The sequence below is a fragment of the Solea senegalensis genome, linkage group LG10 (genome assembly GCF_019176455.1).
Source record: "Solea senegalensis isolate Sse05_10M linkage group LG10, IFAPA_SoseM_1, whole genome shotgun sequence".
Taxonomy (NCBI): domain Eukaryota; kingdom Metazoa; phylum Chordata; class Actinopteri; order Pleuronectiformes; family Soleidae; genus Solea; species Solea senegalensis.
Window position 1 is genome coordinate 8,145,661 of NC_058030.1, and position 24,048 is coordinate 8,169,708.

Here is a 24,048-nt window from a genome sequence, read left to right on the forward strand (position 1 = left end):
AGTGAGACAGGTGTGTGTGAGCGTGTGTGTGTGTGTACCTGGTATTCCTCATGTTGTGGGGACCTTAATCTGTTTACACAATCACATTATGGGTGACTTGGGGAAATCAAGTTCCCATAACATAAAGTACTACATTATAAGGTGAAAACAAGTTTTAAAGTTAGGCAGAGGTTAGAGTGAGGTTTTGGTTAGGGTCAGATTTTGGATTAGGATTAGTAATTATGGTTAAGGTGAGAGTAAGCGTCCAGGAAATGAATCTTAATCAATGTAATGTCCTCTGAAGTCATGGAAACGTGTGTGTGTGTGTGTGTGTGTGTAGGGAGACCTAACCTTGTGTTTTTGTTCAGTTATAAATCTTAAAGTCCTTAGTAAAATTAACTTGTTTAACATTTAATATTTATGTTGACTCTGGTCAACTCCCTGCTTGCACGTATGATTCAATCGAATTATACTCTGATGTGCTATGGCATAGTCTGTATTATGGAACTATACTGTATACTGTATACAATATCTAACATAGTATCTGCACCCATTCTATCCTTTGTGATGCAGTGATAACGTGACCAGAGTAACTTTTGACTTCTGTCCTGTGGTGGAATTATTAAAAGTCTGAAATCAAACAGCTGAAAATGTTGTAGCAAGAACGTTCTTAAGGCTCACAGGTACTTTTCCTCAAAGTCTTTGTGCTTCTTACACTGTGCAATCATTTTGAACATCATAATGGCAAATTTAAGCCAAAAAGTTGTTTCATTTAGCTTGTGGGTCTCCATGTGGGTCTCCTCTATTGTCCAAGGATAATCTATTTCTTTACCAATAGTTTGGCAGAGAAACCGGACACTAACTAGTCAGAGGGGGGGAGGTCAGGCTGAGGTCAAGGCCATCATCCAGATCTCTTCAGGGGCAGCTGTTGATCAATGAGCTCAAGGTGTCGTAGGAGACAAGTTTGACCTTTAAAATCTCCCAGAGGAGAAACATGGTCAGACACTTGGACTGCTGCTGAACAGAGGACTGATGGAGTCTTAGATGTTGGATGTTGAGATGAGACCCATCCCTCTTTATAGCCTCACTATGTCGACATACGCTAATGCAAAGACGTGGTTCAAAGTTTAGACGGGTGACAAGAGTTAACTCCTGTGCTTTATTTGAGACGGATGCTGCCAGAACAGGAATCTCTCTTTTTGCACAACAAAAATGAACAAGGAACACAAAAATCAACCGAGATGGAAAACAGTGTTGTAATGTGACAAAGTACAAATACTTTGTTACTGTATTTAAGTACAAAATTCACATAACTGTACTTTACTTTGTTATTTATATCTAGCAACTTTTACTTCTACTCCACCACATTTCCAAAACAAATTGTATACTTTTAACTATCTTTTTTACTTGTTAAGGAGAAGAAGAGTTGGTAATGGTCTGTATTTAAATAGAGCTTTTCTAGTCTTGATGAGCTGTTTTACACTACAGATTTTCCATTCATCCATTCACACATCTTTCATACCCATTCACATGCTTCAGCATGGGGTTGACACACATATAGACTAGCAGGACCAGGAATTGAACCCACAGCCTTCCAGGTCCACCTCATCCTCCTAATATTATAAAAAATGACTTCAACTTCTACCAAAGTCATTTTCTGGTAAGTTACTTGTATTTTTACTCAAGTATCCCTTTAAGGTACTTTATACAAGACTGGTGGAGCCTGGCTGCAGGTAAAGGTAAAAATTACATTTTCATAAAGTTTAATTTGCTGAGAGATGAGCTTGGAGGAATTTGCCTTTTTCATGCTGATAAAATGAGCTATTTCATTATTAGTAGTGCGCTGCTGAACTTCACCTTAACGATGGAATTCCCTGATGTCTTCAGTCTCCTCTTCATGGATTGATTACCCACAACCCCCTCCTCTGTTTCTGGGACTTCCTGGTCAGAAAGTCATTTGTCAGTATTAAGGTGGATCATGTCGGGAGCCACCGTAGGTACCAAGGTTAGGACACAGCAGTTGAGTAAACACCAGTGAAGATATCACTTTCAGTCCGGCTGCTGGCCTCACCTCAGAGTAAACAAAGGCAGCGTCCGAGTTCTGCTGCTCAGGTATCAAACTGACCCACACATTGCACCCGTAAACCCTCTTTTCTGTCCCACTGACCGAGAGACTCACAAGGTGGAGGAGGAGGCAGTGATGACTAAGTGTTTATGTCTCCTCCACGTTAATCGTACTATCTCGTGTCCTGTCTGAGAGGAGGCTTTCGCTGCGCTGTGCTGTCTGTGACCTGCTGGACCTGGACCATCCCCCTTCAAACACCACCACGGGTCAGTAGAGTTTGACACTGCTCATTTTGTCTGATGGTGGAAACACAGGGAATATATTTCAATATACTGTGCACATGTCAAGCGGGTAAAAGTGAATAGTTTGGTTCATAATGCAATCTTCCACTACCTCACATTAAAGAAGCTGACGATCTTTAATGAAATGATGTCCAGAGGAAGCTGCATCATTTGAACTTAATCTGAATAAAAGAAACAAAGCCAAAATTAAGCAAATAAAAATGTGGGCAACTGTAATCAAAACACCAAAAAACTAATATATGTCATTTAATTGACACTTTCTATATTCTAGCAGCCATCTTTTCATTGCAACATGATATTAAGTGGCAGGCCGCTTGTAATTGATTGGGGGACGGCACATGTAGCCCGCGGGCCATAGGTTTGACACCTCTGCTTTAAAATGAACCATCATTTACAAAATGGACATCATGCTGATGTACAAAAATGGACATCATGATGTACAAATCCTGATGGCCAAGGTGTGTCATAGTATAGAATAAATTGTTGCATATCATCACCATCATCTCTCTGTTTCTACTAGACTCCATTAAATTGAGTCAAATAATAGATTATTGTACATAAAAAAATTGCATCTGAATTCAGACATTGTCTTAACATGTCATCATGACAGCAATCAGACCCCCCCCCTTGTTAATGAGTCATCAGTTCACGAGCATGTTTTGTTTGTGTATTAGAATTCCCAGCTGGCTTTAAAGTATCCAGTCCCTAAAGTCGAACAGAGGAAACGGTCAGAAAGGTCCCAACCTCTTCAGCCATTGGGTTCACGTCCAATCAGTGAGGTCACGGACGCTGACGAGGGATTCAGCGTGTCCAAGTCTGTCGGGGGAATCAGTCAGTCCAGACTTGTCAGGAAGGATCCAAAACTTCCTCCGTCCAAACACCGAAGCACGTTCCTCTGGGGACGAGACGGTCGAGACAGATTTAGCTTCATTTTTACAACCTGACAAAACATCTAAAGAAATACCAGTAGTTTTATCCATAGGTGCTTTAATTATTTAATTTGAATTCAAATGCTTTGCCTTTTCTTTTGCTTACATTTTCTCACAGGTTTCCAGGATTTCCCTCGGTTGAAAAGTCCTTAAACTGCTTTAAATACAGTATGAAAAAAAAACATTGTTTGTCTTAAACTGTAGTTTCAGGCAGCAAGTTGTAGGTAACCTCGTAACTTACGAGAACTTATGAAATCCAGATTTTTCAGTTTTAAAAATCTTTGCTTTTCATCAGTTTGGATTAGAATTGTCTTAAATGTAATGAGGAGGTTGTGTAGCTGCTTCACTCACTGGTTTATGTTGTAAACTGTAAACATGAGTTGGTTGAATCTTTTCTCTTAGTCTGGTTTGGCGTTGAACTTCATGTTTCCCTTGCACATCTCTAGTCCACTGTTTGACACTAAAAGATCACATTTCCATAAACAGTGGTGACTCTCCATGTGACCGATGAAATGTTCAATGATGCTTGGGTTTCAGCTCTTCAGCAGTCTGAATCCAGGGGCTCACACGGTGGCGTCCCCTGGGTGCCCTGTCCTGCCCGGTCGGACCAGCAGCCCCACCTCAGTGAAGTTTGGACCTTGTCAGTTAGAAGCGGGCCCCTGGGAGCCATTTAAGGCTGACCCTGAGTTTGCAGGGTGGCACTCTTCTCTGCCAGGTGTTAAAAGAGAGATTCTTAAAAATGGAGCAGCCATACGTACGGCAGAACCTCGGCTTTAAATGAGCTTTTCGTCGAGGTGGGGGTCAAGTTTTCTCCTCTGACAGCCGAAAGCACTCAGGGCCAAGGCCAGCCGCCTGATGACAGGTCCACCATTTTGGGTGATGATGTTTGAAGTTCAGGGCAATTCATGGACAAGATGGTTTTTTTTTTACATTGTTCTTGTTACTAAAAAGGAATAAGCTTATTATATATTTTGATTTGGCTATAAAATTACATCATTTGACTCGTCAGAAACACTACAAAACGTAATAAGGAACGTAAATAACAAAGAAGGGAAGTGAGTGGCACTGGTGGATTTTTGCCTGTTTGCTCATTTCATCTATTGCAACCATGTTCTGCTAACATATACGCTCACAAATGTTCCGTTTTATAAACACAAAAACACCAGGACACGTATAAAAACATGCAGGCAGAATTAATTCCTGAGAAGTGTGTTGAAAAGGGGTAAAGAGGCTTACACAGTAACAAGGTTTTAACGTTCCTCATTTAGTATTTGTAGATCTACAATCAGCCCATGTAAGATGTCACTTTTACACAATTCACAATTTTTAACCTTGTGACTAAAATATTTTGCCTCCAAATGACTTGATTTTTATTGGAAACAGGTGGCGAGGACCAGGAGCAGATGTATAACAGCAATATGTAAGCTCTGTTCCACATATTTATGTCACCAGGGGATAGTGATACTCTTATAATAGTATTAACAGCAGCAACATCAGCTCCTATTATGATAATATTCATGCTGATATAATTATATTCCTTCTTTTTCTTCTTCTTCTCTTAATAATAATAATAACACAACAATAATACAATAAAACAACAACAACAGCAATTGGTGGTCCGTGGGCCAAAACAGGCCCGCCAGCATCAGTATCTGGCCCCGCAGATGACTTAACAAATCTGATCTTAAATTATTTGATGTGTTAGAATTCACAGTTAGCTTAAACTAAATGTTTGGTTCGAAGAATACAAATGAAAACACTGCTGTTGTCATAGACAGTCAGGTTTGGGGAGTAAATGTCTGTAAATATCAACAGTACGAGTACATATTTCACACACATTTGTCTTTGTAATTAAAGACAACATCCACATTATTGTTCAGTGAAGGCAGCAAACGTGGGTTGTTGTTTCTGACTGAAGACGTTTTAAGGTAAATGGTACAAAAATTGACCTTGGATCCCTGCTGTACATGGACAGGCAGGTGTAATAACACTGAATGTGGCTGTAAGGACTCCTAACGAGCGGTGCGCAGCCACTTTGACCCCAACTGGAACACTCAAATCTGCTGTTTGCACAAATCACAGCACAAATGATAATTATTATTGACTTGAAAAGCAGACAAGTAAGACACTAAACAACATGTAAACGACGGGGGAGCTTCTTTAAAACAGGATTCAGAGTGCTGCAGGGAGCAATCGGGGAAAACCGTGTGTTCCCGAAATAAAACCTAAAGACTTGGGAGCCCCTGGTTGGGAATGTGAACTATGGAGGCCCTCTAAGTCCTGGGACCAGATTCCTCCTTAAAATAGCGTCCTGGGTGAAGAGAGATGTTCTGAGGCCACAGAGCTGCTTCCTGTTGGCATTTACACTTGGGTTAATTGGCCGTTTCTTCATAGCACTGTGGTGGACTGAATGGAGAGGCAAGGATATTTGCAATATCTGTGTAAAAGGCAGACCTTTCTTTCTGACCTGTGAAGTGCTGACGTTGAATTTACAACACAATTAGCTGGTTGACATATGGACAGTTGGTAGAAATATGATATATAATATTAATGTTATTCTGTCAATTATTTAATGGGTTAAGCAATCATTCATATGCACAAAGAAGTGTTCAAAAAATGTGTTAAAAAACAATTGTGATAAAACTGTAGTTTTTAGACGCTTGACTGTCCGTAAAAAAAGACTATTTAAGAAGCTCCAAACACTAGAAAGCGTTAAAAAATATGCTTAGGTTTGCTTAGTGTGTAATATTGCTTTAAAATAAGATTCTTTTTTTTTTCTACATCAGCCTGGATCAACCAAACCAGCCAGAGCCAGAGAACCCAGGAGGAACAGCTGCTGCAGTACGATCAAACTAAGAGCATGCGTTTTAAAGCAACCTTTACTACGCAGATGAAGTACAACATGTCCGAGGTGAGCAGAGGAGTCATCTGCTGTGACGGTCCCACGAGATGTCACTGTTTCCTACATACTGAACTAAAAGCTCAAACTTGAATGTAAAGTTAGTCACACGTTAATCCGGACTGTTCATGTGAAACACCTCACGTCGTCCTGAATCCTAAACCTGAAACCTGTGACTCAGTGATAAGCAGGTAAATTACAGCTGCTGGTCGAGGAGCCCCGTGCCTGAGGAATTGACCTGTAACCTAAGGTTGGTCTGCCCCCCCTTCTGAACAGAGCAGAGACAAAACATCATGAGTGTATGATTGACCACGCTGAATGTGTCATGTGTTCATGATGAAGATGAATGACTTGTGGTGTGAAATGTCACTTATGCACGAGGAGGGAACACAAGGACATTAGAGGAGATTCATTTAAGGTTTTTTTTTGTTTCAAAACTCTATGCCAGGGGTGTCAATCTCATTTTTGTTCAGGGGCCACATACACCACAATTTGATCTCAAGGGGGCCGGACCAGTAAAAATAGCAAAATAATAGAATAATAACCTATGAACAACAAGAACTCCTTTTTTTTCTCCTTTGTTTTACATTTAATGAAGGATAATTTTACAAAACATGAAATTTCTTGAGAAATATAAGTGCAATTTCAACAATATCATGCCTAAATGTACTATTTACACAGCACACTGGATCTATAAAGGCACAAACATTTAGTCACGGGTATCTGGAGCATTTAGATTAGTGTGAAATTTTAACAAATTCATATTGTGGGCCGGATTGGACCCTCTGGCGGGCCGGTTCTGGCCCCCGGGCCGTATGTTTGACACCCCTGCTCTATGCTAAGCTGTACTCCCAGCTGACCACATGCTAAAGATACGGGTTACGTGCATCTAAGATCGAAGACCAAAGTGGGGGTAAAAGTAATCACCCAGTACAGAGACGTAGTCTGAGACACGGCCAGTGCGAACACAATGAAAACCTCATATCTTGATTATTCATTCAGTCCGCACGGTTTGTGTGCGTTGGTTCTCTCATCGTCATTTATTTCGTGCAGGAAAAATGCATGTGCACTCAGGCTTTCTCTAGTATCCGTCTGTCACGTTTATGCGCTTCCCTGAGCTCAGAGTGGAAGAGAGCCGTTATGTGTTAAGCAGATGGACGGACACCTGTCGTACGCAGACAATGACCCCCAGTCAGGGGGTCAAAAGTCAAAGAGCTGCACAAACACATTACCCTTCTTCTGTAGGATGATCACAGAGATTTACATCCACTTTATTGGATACAAGCAGAACAAAAACAACGTCACCAGAAATATCAGCCGGACTAGCAGTGAATTAAAGTTTGACCTCTTGTCTTTCATGTAACTAAAATATCGATCAAGTGCATCAGTTATTCAAAGGAGACAAACTGGGTACAGTTACAATCTATTATGATACTGGATAAGAATAATTAAAATAATATATTGTAAAATATTAAAATATAAAAAAAGAGCAGCAAAAGTGATAAATGCATGTTTTAAATTTGCTTCATAAATGTTAACACATTTTTCAAAAAGTTTGAAATGGCTACTGTAAATTGGCAGTAGTTTTCCAAGATAAGCAGTGGCTGGTACCACTGAAGGAGAATAACAAGGCGAAACCTGATGGCAAAAATGAAGCTCACCTACTGTTATTATCTATTGCACTATTGTAAAGTAATATTTGTTTCTTGCACTAAGTCGAGCAATGGTGTGCTTCCATCATGTGTCTATACACTCCTCCTCTTGCCTGTGGTTTTCACCATTTTTCCAGTGATATTTCCCTCATGTCATTTCTAAATGTCTTTCTTAATTCACTGACTGTTTCACACATTTTCCCAAGTTGTCTGTTTCTATTCAGGCTTTTATACTGTATGAACACCTGATGAAACCTGCCCTGTATTTTAATCTCATATGTCCAGTCATGTATTTGTTGTGTTTCTTTGCTTCTAATCTTGAAGCACGTTGAGTCTGTGTCCATAATATGAAATTCGGTATGAATAAAGTTGACTGGACGTGTAGCAAACACATCTCCAAGCAAACTGTATCGGGATATGAACAGCTGACCGTGTGTAAAATACAAATAAAAAGGTGAATAATGATTTCCTGAAGTCAAACTGACAAAATAAACCGTAAATCGTGGTGTTAAGTGTACACAAACACACCGGTGCTGCAGAGTCAGCAGTCCAAACACTGGTGGAGCATCTGGAAACTCCATCCACCTCCAACACTGCTTCCGCTCTGAACTGCCCCTCCCGACCCCACACTGCAGGCTGGGACACTGTGGGGTCGGGAGGACTTGGAGGGGACAGCAGCCAGCCTGAGGACCTGAGGGAAGTGTCCAGAGGGGAAACTCCCACGGGGCATAAATGATCCTGCCATTTTTACCAGAGGGGACGCCACGACCTGGAAGTCTTGTTTTCTTCATCAGACTCAATGTGGTAGACCAATCTCTCCTCAGACACCATGGGAACCTAAAACACCGGCGAAGCACAAGGGAAAGCTCGGGGTGCTGCGGAGAACATTATACTAAATGGTGGCTAAACTTTAGTGCCTTTTAATTAAGAAAACTAATGAGAAATCCAGAAATGCAACATAATAGAAAACAATGCCATTTAAAAAAAAAGAAGAAAAGAATTGATTATTATTTTAACTGTCAAATGAAAAGACCGCAAATTCAAAATTAAAGATGCAGATTTTCATGTGAGGTGATGGACGACGCAGCACAAAGACGCATTAAAAAAACACCTGTTAGGCTTTAAACCTGCTGTAACGTTCTAACTTTGTAACTACTGGTGATTAGATTTATTACTTTTTTAATCTTGAAAACATGTCATAGTTAAAAAAATATTGAGTGCGGGATTAGCTGTCGTATTTTATCCCAATAAATCCTGAAAATAAAGTGAAAAATAAAACCTGTATTGTAACTACCAGTCTTAATTCAGACGTCTGACCAATCATCTTAATCCATCAACTTTGAGACAAAATGCTGAAACAAAAACATGTCATGGTCGCACTGTATTTATGTGTATGGAAAACAACAAAATAAATAAATGAATAACTAAACAATTCCTGCTTTTTCCTGTCAACAAATGAATCTGTCACCGTTTTGTTTTCAGTAAATTCTAAAACAAGTGTGTTGGTGGATTAAAATCTATTCAGACAACGATTGACAACTTTTCCTGATCTGATATCTTTTAGGAAAAAAAAAACACCGGACCAAGGAAGAGGAAATCGAGGGATATCAGAGAAAACTAAACACACCTGAACAGGCAGTCTGATTTTCCACACCCACTCAGGTTACTCCCCTACACCCTGCAGCCCCACAAGGCCTGCTGCTCCCTGAGGGGCAGTAAACATGAGCTTCGGCAGGTTTGATATTAAACCTGATACCAAGTGGTGGTGTTTATATAAAATGACCAGCAGAACCAGAGCTCTGCGAAACACATCAGGATCTCAGCTCAGGCTGCTGGAGTTTACACTCCACCTGTTAACACAGAGAAGGGGGATTTTCTTCCTCTAGTCTGGAGATCATGTACATGCTCATTGTTCTGAGCAGGTTGACTCAAATGAAACGTAACCACTGCGAGGAGTAAATCAACATTTTTGAGATTTCAGTCTCTGCCTTTGAGATGAGGCCAAAATGGCTACATAGCTGACATAAGGGAGGAGGATGAAAGACAAACCATAATACCCGAGTCTTAAACAGATGTGCCTGAACCTAAAAGGCATCAAATTGAACTAAGATCCAATGTTGGAGATTTATTGTCTGCAAACAGAGAAAACTGTCTCAGATTAAGAGGATTAACACTTTGAAACTACTTCTGGGTTTTGTCTCGCCACTTCACATATGTATATGTTTACTTATCTATTACGCATAAACTTAAGAGTTTTATCTTGTTCCTTTAACCTGCCAAGGGCCTACAGAATTCAACACAAACACAAGACAAAGGAAGCACAACATAGTGAGTCCAGCAAAACACTTCCACTGTTCCATCACAGGCATTTGACCTTCATATTTCCTGTATGTTCGACCATCTGCAGGCAAAGTAAATATGAAAAGGCATGGCAGGATTTCTTTTCAGTGTCCATACTTGACCACAGACACACGCACAGGTGACTTATTTGGGATTTCTTAAAAGGTAAACAGGAAAATATTCTAGAGACTGTGAACTATTCTCACAGCTTCTTCTTCTCTTTCAACATTTGGACCCCACACTGTGTGTATGCTCTCTCTCTTTCTCTCTCTCTGTCTTTTCCTCTCTCTCTCTCTCTAACACACTCTCAGACAGCAGTGGGCTCAGAGACCCCCCACCCTGCCCTGGCTGAGTGCCGGGGAGCAAAGGGGAAGGATGGCGCCTCCACTACTTAGAGTGCGAAATTTGCTCTGTTCACAGCTCTGTCTGAGAGTGGAAAATGGGATTATATCCTGTGGTTTGTCTAAATCCACTGACCAGGGGGAAAGAAACGCTCTCACTGTGGTTTTTCTGAGGCTGATGTCTGATTAGGAGCCTGAAATCAGCATTACAGAACATCTGAGGTATTCAGCTGGCCGGAGAGCAGAGCAAACGGGCACTGACTGCAGCAGGTGCAGCTTCATGAGGCTGAAACTCAAACATTTTAATGATATAAACAGTTGAACGTATGAATCAAACTGAAACCGGACCGCATTTCCATCAAGATATCAGTCATAACACATTTCAACTTAATTAATCCACCAAACAGGGTGTGAATATGATTTCAGAGAGAGGTGACTACAGATGATTAACTTGACAAGATGATTATTCAGACAAAGATCATGATCATGGTCCAGAACACACATTTTGTCCAAGATATTAACGCAAAAATTAGAGGCCTTTCAAGATGACACCATAACTGACATCATGAAAGGCCCTTCTTTGGACCGGGTCACAAACCTGAGTCTTTGTGCTGATATTACTCTATATTATAATGAGGAGCAAATAATCCATCATCATTTGATATAAATGACCTCATGGTGAAATGGCATACATTTAATTAGTGTGCATTCTTTGCCCCTGCAGGTTAACCATCGCCTCCTACAACATTTGTGATTCAATCTGTGCGAGCCCGTCTAAGGCCAGTACATCTCTTCTATAAATAATAAATGTGACCCAATTCAGTGACAGAAACATGTGCTCCTGAGCAAATAGTCCGTTTAATTAGACACATCAGTGGCTTTGACTTTGTTTGTTTGTTTGGACATGACGATTCATATTTATGTGCCACATCCGTCATCCATTGGGCTTGTAGACTAACTACAGCTGGTCTGGTATAGTGTCTTATGACGAGACACTGAAGCTGACGTTTCCTGTCTCCTTCATTTAGTGCCACGTCTCACTTTCAAAATGCATCCAAATTTAGCAATATCAGAACCTATGATTGGTGTGTGTACATGAATCACTTAACTAAACCTTATCGTTTCCAGATTCTTTTTTGCAGTCCACAATTTAAGAAGTTTATGAACTTTGTACACAAATTGTGAGAGGGCTTAAGTGCCCATTAGAACAAGAAACAATATTTCAAGCATGTCCAGGAAAGGTTAAAAAAAAATTTAATAAATTAAAATCAATATAATAGCAGGAAGATGAAGATAACTTTCAACTTAACGCAAGCAAGTCCAGTCGCCCACAGCTAACTACTGAAGAAGATTATGAGCAGGAAGACTACCATCATTTTACAACATAAACGTCATTAAGTGGGAATTTTGTGCGAAAGACATCATGGTCGCAAGTTCGACTCCACCCCTGGCTGACTGTACTCAATTCCATTGTAAGTCGGATAAAAGCGTCTGCTAAATGACATGTAATAATTAAATTCAATCTAAACTACACATAACATAAACCATTCCAAACAAACAGTTACTTTCATGAAGAAACACAATGCTCAATAAAATAAACAACATGTGTAAAGATACAGGTCTGTTTGGTTATGTTCCTGGTGTTATATTATATAATTCTATCGTTATTATTTATAATTCTATATGGACACCATTGAAACTATTGGTGAAGTTGATGTTTTGAAACGTGTAATCAATTCAGTTTGAAAACTCACCAGCTGTCAGTCTGTTATTGTGTAGTTATTTGAATGTTATTTGTCTGCACACAAACACTTCTCTTTTTCTTGTTTACCGTTTACGCGGTGCTGTCTGCACAGCGGGGATTAATTAACACGCAGCTATGTTCTCTGTTCAACACACTGTACATATCAAGTGACACTTCCTGTATGAAGCACCTTGCAGTGGCGTTAAGTGCAGATATTTGCAGCCCCCAGAGGGAATCAAACCTTCGGCCTCACAAGTCAGAATGCCTTGCTCCGAATGCCGACCTGCACAGGACACTTGATCCGAGTCATATCAGCGGGTTTAAATGGGTTTAAATGAGGGCCCAGGAGAGTGGTGAGAGGGTGAGGGGGTGAGGCAGGGGTGAGAGGAGATGAATAGCCAGCATTGGGAACTGCAGAGGGGCATTCTGGGAAGTCATGCTGAGGCATTCCTGATGGCTCTCTATGAGAAATGGAGAGAGTGTGACAGGAGCCAAATGGGGCTGACAGCCAACTGGTTTGACTTCCTCTGACACACACACACACACAGACACACACACACACGGCCTCATTGCATCAAATCTCTCTCACTTACATTCTCCCTATTTTTTTTTTTTACTCCTCCATAATTTTGTTTTGGAAAAACACAAGCTTGGGTTTCACCTCTCTGAAAGCTACCAGCGCTCTCCAGCTACTTTCATGTGTCCATCCTGCGCCAGTCCTCTGCTACTTAAAGACCTTTGTTTGGCTGCTGTGGGGCCAAGGGCAGATTTTGGCAGGAAGGCAGGTGCTGATAGGGACAAACTCCATAACGCCGAGTGAAACGTGTGCCAAGAGGCTAATTGCAGTCTGAAAAAGAAAAAAAAAAAGTTCCAGAGGAACAGAGTGTTTTCAAGTGTCGGGTGTGGTGAGTCTGCCAGTGGAAAATATCCCATTAATGCTGTTGTTCTTTATAGAGTGATGACTTCTCTCTGTGGACGGCAGGTTCAAACCAGCAAGAATAATGAAGTGTTTTACTGGCTGTTATTTCAGGCTCTTATCACTGTGGTGACTGTGTCCAACTATGTCATATTTTACTGTATATAATATCATCTTAAACCTACGTTGTACCTGTTTTGTCACTGTCCCTGGGATAATGCCCATTTAACATGCTGCTGCAGGTATTTTGTTTTTGACAGGTCCGTGTTATTCAGTACCGGTGATATTTTTGTCCCTGTTGTCAGCGTGCACCCAACTGCTGCTGTTAATAGAGTTCTGCAGGGATGATGTGTTCTTGTGTGTTAGTCCAACAAGTTAGCATCACCCCAAATTCCCTAAACAAGGAGTATTGACCGTATATTAAAAAGCACGGGAGGAGACTGTGGAATGAAGCCGTTACAGAAGTGGTTGAAACCTGTATTCTTTCAAAGGTCCATCACAGGGCAAATATGTTAAGTCTTAACGAAAATCTCCTCACTTGACTTAACATCTTGTTTTCAAGATGGACCTTCATTTGGAATATGCTCTCAATCACTAATTTAAGATATTTTTCAACACATCCTAACATTGTGTTTGTAAATGCCATTTACATTCAAATAGATGATAAAGCACGGCATGGCATGGACACCATGCGATTGACAGCTATAGTGTAATCCAATAGGTGCATGTTTGGGTGTGGAGGTGGACATGCAGTGGACGAGCTCCCAGTCATGCTGCACTCACATGTGAGCTGTGGAGGCTTCAACTGAAACCCCTGCTCATTCACCTCTGGGGCTAAGTTGCTTCACTTTGCTTATGCTGCATACTGCAGAAGTTCAAAATTCCAAGCAGCAGCATGCGTAATCAAATCTCACTCACTCATCTTCTGCCGCTGTATCCTCCACTCGGCCAATCTCAATTCAACTCAAACACTATTCTGCTAACTTTCAATAGCTGCCTTCAGCAATTCAGACATGATCACCACCAAGCACTGAAGTCTCAGGCCCAACACCTCTCTTCCTATAAACCAAAACCAAAATGGTGTTGGCCAGTGGCCACAATACTAAACTTGAGGCTTCAAAATGGCATTTCACAAGCACAACACAGCCTTCAGTTGCCATGTAGAATTCATCATGATGCACATGTTGAAACCTGATTCCTCTTCGTTCCTGGGGCCTCCCTCGCCGCTTAACATTTATGGCAAGCGTGCCACAGTTAGAGCTCTGCAGCCGAGGCTGGTCATTGTCGTTTTCCTGCCCGAGCAGCCCGAGCATTCCTCCTGCTTTTGTCACAGCCATGCTCCGCACGGATTCAGGGGAAAAAAAGATGAAGAACGGGGAGGAAAGGAGAAAGCTGGAGGATGTCAGGAGTTCGATTAGACCCAAGTTCAATTTTCATGAGTGAGGACATTCTTAGGGCATGTAGAAGATTAGGAACAGCTCTGTTGAGTCCGACTGATGAGAGGAATACTGCATGTCTGCTCTAATAAATTAAAAAACAAAAAACAAACAAACAAAAAGACATTTTAAAGACCCGACTAATGACTGAATGAATTGATGTACTTGTTTTGTGTCATGGTGGCCACTTGGACACTTAAAACATGCTGCCATGGAGAGAAAGAAATGACCAAAGTGCTGTTGGACACTTTGTCACAGTGTGAAACAGGAAAGCAGCCTGGGAGGTTTGGAGGTGTGATGATCTAATTGCTGCAATTCAGAGTCAGTTTTACTCAAGCCAGACATTGAGCAGAGGAAACAAGACGTTTTCATACACAAGTCGAACTACAATTGTTAGGTTACATTTACCATGTGAGTAGTTGTTAAGATGCCATTTCAAAACTACCTACCATCCATTAACTTAAAAATACACATCTTTTGAAGGTGACAGAGCATAAAATGAATCATAAAAATGTACTGGCTTGATTTTTACAGTGTTGTTGTTGCCATTGTCTTCTTCCTCTGTGTACTGGCTACTTCTGTTATTTGCTGGTTTAAGCTGGGATGGGAACAACGGCACCAGGCTGGCAAGAGTCCCTCTCTGCTCCAACTGAAGCTATACATGCAGTGAGAAATTCAGCGTACTTCAATTTCAGTTGGATTAACATGCTTACATGTATTCTACAAGACCAGTTTTAGTCAGACTAAAATTCTAATTGTTGTTTCTAATGTCATGTAAATGAACTGACTGAGAGGTTTCATGACTTCAGGTGATTCCAAAGAGGACCTAAGAGTCAAGATAACACAAGACTCTACTGAAGTAAGAGTTCAGTAGAGATAAATTCTAATATTTTATATAGAGAAAATTAGAGAAGAAACAGGATGGACGGACAGAATTTTGTAGAAATGAATGTCAAGCAGAAACATTAAAACACAAGTTAACAAACCACGTGAACATTTCTGAACAGAAAGATAATTTGGGGACTGATAAGACCGTTTCCATGCAGTTTTTCTCCTTCAATTCTGGTGAATTCAAATGAACAAAATGCTTTTTTTGACAAATTCAGGAATGTTTCGTGCAACTGTCAACACTGCTCATCAAATGGTCCTGCAGAGGTGTTGACGTTAGTTGGCTACGTCACCATTTGTACAGGACAAGAATGTAACAAAGTGTGTGGACCACCAGGACGCAGAGGACAGGACACCTCAGAGCCATCGTTAGGATCTGACATCCAGAGGCAGCCCGTCCTCGACCTGCGTGTCTTGGATCTGAGTGTGGGTTGTTTTCAGTCACTGGGTCTCTCAGAGCTGCCTGGCCGTCTCTGGCTGTGCACTCAGCTGGAAGTCTAAGGGGACGTGAGGAATCAAACAGTCAGTGATGAGGGTAAACAGAGTGGGGCTGTGATCTTAGCTGAGGTCTGCTGGAGTCCTGCTGGGCCGAGCAATAGGGGGGGCAGTGACTCTGCAGGGACCAGACCTGCACCCCTGAAACTAAGTGAAGTCCAAATTATGAAATCTGTTCATTTGATATCACCCATCTATACATATTGTTTTTCATTTGGGAGCTGAGGGGGAAGATGGAGCACTAGTGAGAGGCAGTTTTTAATTATTAACTTTCTCCATAAATTGCCAGAGATTATGGAAAATAATAAGCTTAAGCAATCAAATGTATTGTGTAGACCAGGGGTGTCAAACATACAGCCCGGGGGCCAGAACCGGCCCGCCAGAGGGTCCAATCCGGCCCACAGGATGAATTTGTTAAAATTTCACACTAATCTAAACGTAATGTCAAATGCTCCAGATACCAGTGACAAAATGTTTGTGCCTTTATAGATCCAGTGTACTGTGTAAATAGTACATTTAGGCATGATATTGTTGAAATTGCACTTCTCAAGAATTGTCATGTTTTGTAAAATTATCCTTCATTAAATGTAAAACAAAGGAGAAAAAACAAAGGAGTTCTTGTTGTTCATAGGTTATTATTCTATTATTTTGCTTTTTTTACTGGTCCGGCCCCCTTGAGATCAAATTGTGCTGTATGTGGCCCCTGAACAAAAATGAGTTTGACACCCCTGGTGTAGACCATCAGGGGATTCAAACTCAAATGACCTTGGGGTCACTGAGTGTCTAGTCTGGTCAGGAGTGGCCGGTGAAGAACAGAAAAAGTGTCCAACTTTTTGTGAAAAAAAATCCCAACATAATAATAGGAATAAAGATATTTGTGATGATATTTGAAGCGGCTATACTGTGCAAATATGTGCTGCTGACTAAAAGTCAGTGCTGAATCATATCAGCTCAGTCACGTAATCATGCTAATCTGGAACCTAGGAAACCGACATCTGACTCGATCTCTGCAAAGTTTTGATACTGATTATCACACTGTGTAAAAGGGAAAGATTTGTCTTTAAAAACACACACACAATTAGCTGCAACAGCCCTCACACACACACTTTAGTTTCCATCATGATGGGGAGCAGGGAGGTGAACACGCTCGTTTGTGTTAAAGCTAGAGCAACAACAGCAGCAGAAGTGAGGTTCTCAGTGTGTTGACTCAGACTGTGAAGGCTCCTCAGACCTGCAGGTTAAAGGGTGACAGACCACACAAAGAGGCTGACCACCTCATGACACACACACACACACACACACTCTGATGTGACCAAGCTCACAAACACTGTGTGTAATCTGAGCCTCATTAGCTCGTCAGGGATTACTGTGATCTGCTCTCTGCTCATCACAACATTAACTGCTGTGTAACACACAACCAGTGGAGTGTGTTTACTGCTACCCATGTTAGACACTTCTACACACACAAACATACCACACAAACTAAACAGACACAGACTGTGAGGCATATCACACTATTATACTTTACTGTATCCTTTTCATTCCTAGTGCAATATTGCATAGAGGGCAATTGAAAATATCAACAGGTTTCTGTCCATCCAGACTGAATGTAAAAAGCAGTATTTTTTATTGGTGCTTGAAAATGAACAAAACACTCTAGATTAGTGAAAGTACGTTCATATTTTTCCCCCGCCTCTGCTCTAAAATTGAATTTGTGCTCTTTCATACTTGCTGCTGCAGTCGACACATCTACAGGTAATACAATCAAGCAACAGTTCTCATGCGACAATCCAGTCGACATGAATTTCTCTGATATGAAGTTACAATACTGCTATGATTACAACATGCCTGCCCACACAGGTCTACATTGCTCCCTCTGTCCACACACCATGACCATAGCTCCCCCAGCACAAACCAATAGGTTCCTGTGAGACACCTAAAGACCATCAGTCAACATGGTTGAGGAGAGACTTTTTGCTCTGCATTACTGGGCAATGGGACAACCTTATCCACCGTGAAACAATCAGCCTCAAAATGTAACCTCTCTGTTTTACCCAATCACCTTAACACTCCATATTCTGTCCATGCAAACATGTCCACCATGTAACTTTTGGGAACCTCCTGCCTTTTTCAGAATCAAAACGGTGCTTTTCCATTATACAGTTCTAACACAACACTAGTGATGAGAAAAGCAGTTCTTTCCAGCGTACTGAAAACATCCGTGGCCGGCAGCCTGTTGACATCACATTTTAGTATCGGCTCAGCTCACTTGGAACCTCACAAGAGCAGATACCAAAAAAAGTACCAAGTACCAGGTACTATCCTTACAATTAGAGTCGAGTCAAGCCGAGCCGTGCTAGAACTATATATGCCGTAAGACACTAATTTCCCTTTGTCCTCCAAAATGTAAGCATACAGGGCAGAATGTCTGTAGATACATATGGATTTGTTTTTAAGACACACAAACACTCTCTGCTGGTGCATCAGTGAAACAGATATGAGAGGCTTCTTGATATATTATCTCCCTGCGCAGAGAGGTGTGTGAGTGTAAAAGCAGCAGTGACGATCATCAGTTAGTGTGAGCGTGATATCTGGGTCAGTGTCACTATTCCTACAATGTGGAGAAATCGGAGACTTGAAACAGCTGGTAAACACAACTCCTCTAATATTCTGAAATGTCTGTAGATTCTTGAGCTTCACATATGCTTCCTGCTTGACGACAAAGCCTTCCACAAAAGGTTTTCAAACGTTCACTTTTTGTTTTGCCAGGTTTGCCATGATGCACCATGGCATTCACATTATCATTCATACATATGCACCACTAAATAGTGCACGTCATTCCTTCCCATTCACACACTGCCGGGAGCAATTTGGGCTTTAGTGCCTTGCCCGAGGACACTTCAGGTGAATTGGGATGATGAAGAATGACGGCTCTGATGATACCGTGAAGACTGGATGGTGATAGGGATGTGAAGGACGTGCTTCACCGCAGCATAAACAGACTAAAGCAGGAAGACAATTTCAAAAGACAGCCAACCAGTCATCTGGACTGAACTAACACTTGAGCTTCGGAGCAGTTAAAAAATATCCTATGTAGACCATCTTCTGAAAAATAAACTGATTTGCTGTTTTTAATCCTTGACTCTATCACAGGTTTTAACTTCCAGGCACATAACTGTTGTACACTAGATTAAGTTGATAGCAAACCCTGTTCAATTAAGTTCCTCTATGTTCCATGCTTTGCAACGTGAATCTTGAGGACCCCATGTCTCTGCGGCTTCATTTTCCACAGAATCCAAACCTAAAGAATGTTGTTCAGCTATCGCTGGAAATAGTCATGTTTTGAACAAACCCTCGCCTCTAAGCATCATCATTCGTCATTGTTTAATTTCTGCCACATAACACTTCGGCATCCATTTACCCTCACTGGACCACACTGGGCTATATCTGTCTCTATAATGAGGAAGGGGGCATTCCAGAGGGTCTCTGGGTAATCACAGTGTCTGGCACAAAAGGCATCGGAGGGGAGGGTAGGGGCGTAAGGGGTCTCACTGGGCATTTACTCACATTTACTTACTGCTCCCATTTCAGGGAGCAACACCCTGCAAACGGCCTGAGGTTGCTCGTCCACAAGACAAGGTTCTTCAAACTCATGAAACCAGGAGAAGTGCTGTAACAAGGCACGCTCTGGTGTCAGGTACGAACAGTGAACGAGGCACCTCTGCAGGCTTGGGTGACCCACACTCAGACAGCAGTAATTGTATTTACCTTGTCTCTGTCTTCCCTCCATTAAGGGGCGGTAATGAGGCGAGTTGTGAGCTGAGGAGTTTGCCGCTGATGACGATCCAGAGTATTCTTAATAGACAGCTGTTGGCCCGGCGTAGAGAGAAGTCCTGCTGATCTGTTTGACAGCTGTGACCCGCTGCAGACCAGGCTACTGCCAGCTCTGTTCTGCTCACCGATCATGTCTCAGGCCTCCTGGAAAGAGACATTCAACAGATTTCATTCAGCACAGGTTGTAACTTAAGAAAGGTTGACAAAAAATGACCAGTACCTAATAAATATTATATATATATGTTAGAATTTACTCTCATCATGCACCTCCAAGATATTTGTATTTTCGCGTGTTTAGGTTTGTGGCATTGAGATACAAAGACCTGAACTCTGTTTTTTCCACCATTACTAGCTTGGAAGGTAGGAAGATGAAGGTGCAATGAGGAAACGTATGAAATGTATAATGTATAATATCATCATCTGAAATTTTACATTACATTTAAACTTAATTTGATGAGTTAAAATTAGATTAAGATTACATGTGAAAAGAAGCCAAAATTTAATACAAATAGGTTTGAAGAAAAAACAAAAATCCATGATATGCACTGACCATATGAGATAATAGATGAGCAACAATCAGAGAGCAGGTGTGGAATAAAATACAAGGAAAATACAAGGAATAAAATACAATTTAAACAGGAGATAAAACGAGACAAGATACTGAAGGAGGGAACTTTCCAATTGAAAAAAAGGTGACACACTTCAGTCTAAAGCACTTCTGTTTTACAGTACGTAACAATATATATGCAACTGAGTTAAATGTCATGGTGATTTATAGGTCTACACATTTGGTCGGTCACATATATATACATTTTTTTGTAGTACAAGATCCACCATAGAGACTCCAGCATCATTAAGGATGGGGTCAGCATTGTTTGGGAATGACTGCTGATATCAGAGCAGTATGTAGCTGAGGAGTCTTTGTTTCCCCGCAGGAGTCGGATGGATCTGTTTTTGTTCTGTTTAATGGGACAGCTGGTCTGTCTGAAGCATGAAGACATGAGGCCTGACATGAGCCCAGAGCAGGGACATATTTATAAGCTAGGTCATGTGATGAGAGACAGGAATTCAAAATGAGAGGCGGCACACAGAGCTGAGAGTCCGCTGGGATCCTCTGGACAGACGTCAGGTCTAGTTTTTCCCTCTTCCTCATCTGTGAAGAGAAGCTGCTGTACTTCTGAGAGCACAATACGTTCAGATACGTCAACTACAGAGAGAACCACAAAAAAAACTGCTTAGCAGTTACATCATTACTTTACTGAGCAATACTTCTGATCTTACACTCTTTTATGTGTTCTCATATGTTTCATGTTTTGTACTAAATTCGGAACCTGCTATAGAAATCAGTATTTGCTCACGTGGAATCATTAAAAAAAAGAATCAATTATTTTCAGTTATAGTTGTCCTCTGGGATTTATCAGCCGAGTATAGAAACCCCCTGTGTACTACGTGATCGGCAGCTACATCTCACTGTTAAAGAGACCTGCCGGTGAACACAGTGGAGCATTTCACAGTGAATTAAATGTATTAAAGGCTATACCATATCAATACTGTGTTCAGAGCATGTTTCTGTGAAAAAAGCAGAGTTCTGTATCTTCAGGTTTAACACAATGTCAGACTGAATAATTGGATTAAAACAATAAATAAAAAGGTATTTACGTTTAATCATCTTTCCACTGCAGAAACTGGTTTTAGATTCTGATGGCAGAACTGCTTATAATTTGTCTCCCTGACCCAAATCTCTGGTACGTTCTGGAAGGAAACTTAATCTCACAAACAAAGCAAATTTGCAGGAATTTGAAAATCTTACTAGATGATTTTCTTACATTTCTTGAAGAAACTGCTGGACATCATACATGTGTGTTATTAATTTATACTTTGTATAAAGCTTACAGTAGTACTGATATAGACTGATAAAAAATAAAGTGGTTTTATGGTGGTAGCCCATTATTTATTTTCCTCTCAGTGTTAGTACAGTATACTGTTATGCTGCTAGTCTCTTTTTGATTCATTAACAATTTAAATTTAAACAAATAAATATATATATATATATAAGTAATCGAGCACATTTATAAAACCAGATTTCACCATTAATAAGGAACAATGAGTTAAGCCAGCTCATAACAATCTGATGCTATTTTCTATCATTATTTCCTTGGTGGTGATAATGACAGAGGAACAAAGAGGAAGATGAGGAATATTACTGAAATGCTGAGCTATATTCAAACTCAAAACTACAGTATTTCACAATGACATCACAAGACAATTGCTCCGGTTATGAACGTCACCCTTCCATCACATAGTCAGACTACATGGTGTTTATTTTGTTCAGAGTTTGAACCCTGTCTTCAGCGCACAAGCACAACAAATCACACAACTGTCTGCACAGCAGTAAATCTGCCTCTAAAAGCTAATCCACCGCAGTGTGTGCATGTGCACGTGTGTGTGTGTGTGTGTGTGTGTGTGTGTGTGTGTAAAGTAATCTGCCACCAGTGCAGGACAATGTAGTTGTTGTAGTGTTGGTGGTTTACAGCAGGCAGCAGGTGTGAAGGCTGACACTTCTGCTGTCAGTCTGCACATTTTAGGGTTAATAATCTGCGTGCATGTGTGTGTGTGTGTGTGTATGGGGGGGGGGATTATTTTAAACCTTTTTTTAAAAAATTTAAATAAAATGAATTCCAAATTGTTTTGACATTATTTAACAACTGTTTATTCTTTTCGTTTTATGCTAATGTGATTGTTGGAAATGATTGCATTTGTCTGTCTGTCTGTCAATAAGCAGAATAATTCAAAACCTAGGACAGTGAACCCTTTTGGGAATACAGGTTATGGCCCAAATAGGGAATTATGAGATACAAAGCACTCGAGTATTGAGGAAAACTTCAGGAAACTGAGTGGCTTTGGCAGCAGCTTACACACACCAACTGCCTTTGCTATAGTATTTCTCTTAGACTCTGAAAGTTCTGAGGAAACACCTTTAAGATAAAAAGGCAAAGAAAATATTTAATGGCAGTTCTATGGTGTGCAGATCTTCTAGATCATATTGTAAGTTCATCTAGGAAGAATAATAATCAGTAGCCTACTTAAACCTCATACTTCCTGCCTCCATCTCCTCTCAAACATTCCCTCTGTCAGTACCGAGCTGTCATTTTTTTTTTTTTGTAAATGTCTGTATTTCTGTGGTGTGTGTTACTGTAGAGGTGAGTTACAAACATCCTCTTTTTACCTTCATGGGCTGCAGAAACATATCTTGGTTGATGGATGAGTGACAGCGGCAGAGAAGAGGCACAGTTGGATGTGTTGCAATGAGTGTCCAGTCACTCTGCTGAGACTCAGCATCACCTGGTGGAAGGTGAGTGACCTCCTGCAGCGTGTCTGTAATCAGACAATGCAGTGAAGTCCAGCCCAGGTGATTACTGAGGTGTCATAGGGAGAGGTGAGGGTTGTGTCAAGGGTTACAGTTGCTCTTTCTTCCCTCCTGGACGAGTTGACTCCCAGGGAGCAGCCAGCCTCTCTCGTCAGTCATCCTGCTGGAGGATCTGAGATGAAACAGGAGAGGAGGAAGAACGGGGGTCAACTCTGAACCAGAGGAGAGACAAGTAATGATGGCCAGCTGATCCATGACAGAGAGAAAAATAGATCAGGTGACCTAATCAATATCATTTTTGATGATTATAGGACAATATATCATAACTTTAGATTTTCTGCCCTGTTCAGTTGAGTTTACTAATGAACTTTCTGGACATTTGTATTCAGTAGGACAAAAAATATGTGGAAAACCACAGAAATGCTTCAAGGCTACAGGTTGACATCCTTTGGGAACCTGGTGATTTTTGAATCAACTCCATGATAGTCAACTGTAATGTAAGGCACCGTCTCCAAAATAAAAACCCCAATAAATCCTACTAAAAGTTGCATAATTGACCTTTAAAGCTCCAGATTTATCTGAAAATGAGTTTTGTGAAGCAATAGACTGAGGGAGCCTTTGTGTGTATACACCAGCAACGCAACCTAGAAATATATAGCCAAATTTACATAACAATTAAAATTTCTAGCACTCTTGCCTTGGCAGCAAGAAGACCCCGGTTCTTGACCAGGTCAGAACAAGGGCCTTTCTGCATGGAGTTTACATGGTCACCCTGTGTGCATGTGGGTTTTCTGGCACCAGTGCCCCCTGCAACCCTCATGTGGGGGATAAAGTGGCAGAAGTTGAGAGTGAGTAATTGAG

General features: G+C 41.0%; 1 long non-coding RNA gene across 1 annotated transcript; it reads right to left on the reverse strand.

The window, feature by feature from the left end:
* Positions 1 to 1,656: 1,656 nt before the first annotated feature.
* LOC122776102 lies at positions 1,657 to 23,351 on the reverse strand. The gene is made up of 5 exons (XR_006361166.1): positions 23,047 to 23,351; positions 19,755 to 19,964; positions 3,091 to 3,241; positions 2,438 to 2,507; positions 1,657 to 2,340 (listed from the first exon to the last, which is right to left on the reverse strand). It is a non-coding gene; the product is annotated as an uncharacterized LOC122776102 (long non-coding RNA).
* Positions 23,352 to 24,048: the final 697 nt, after the last annotated feature.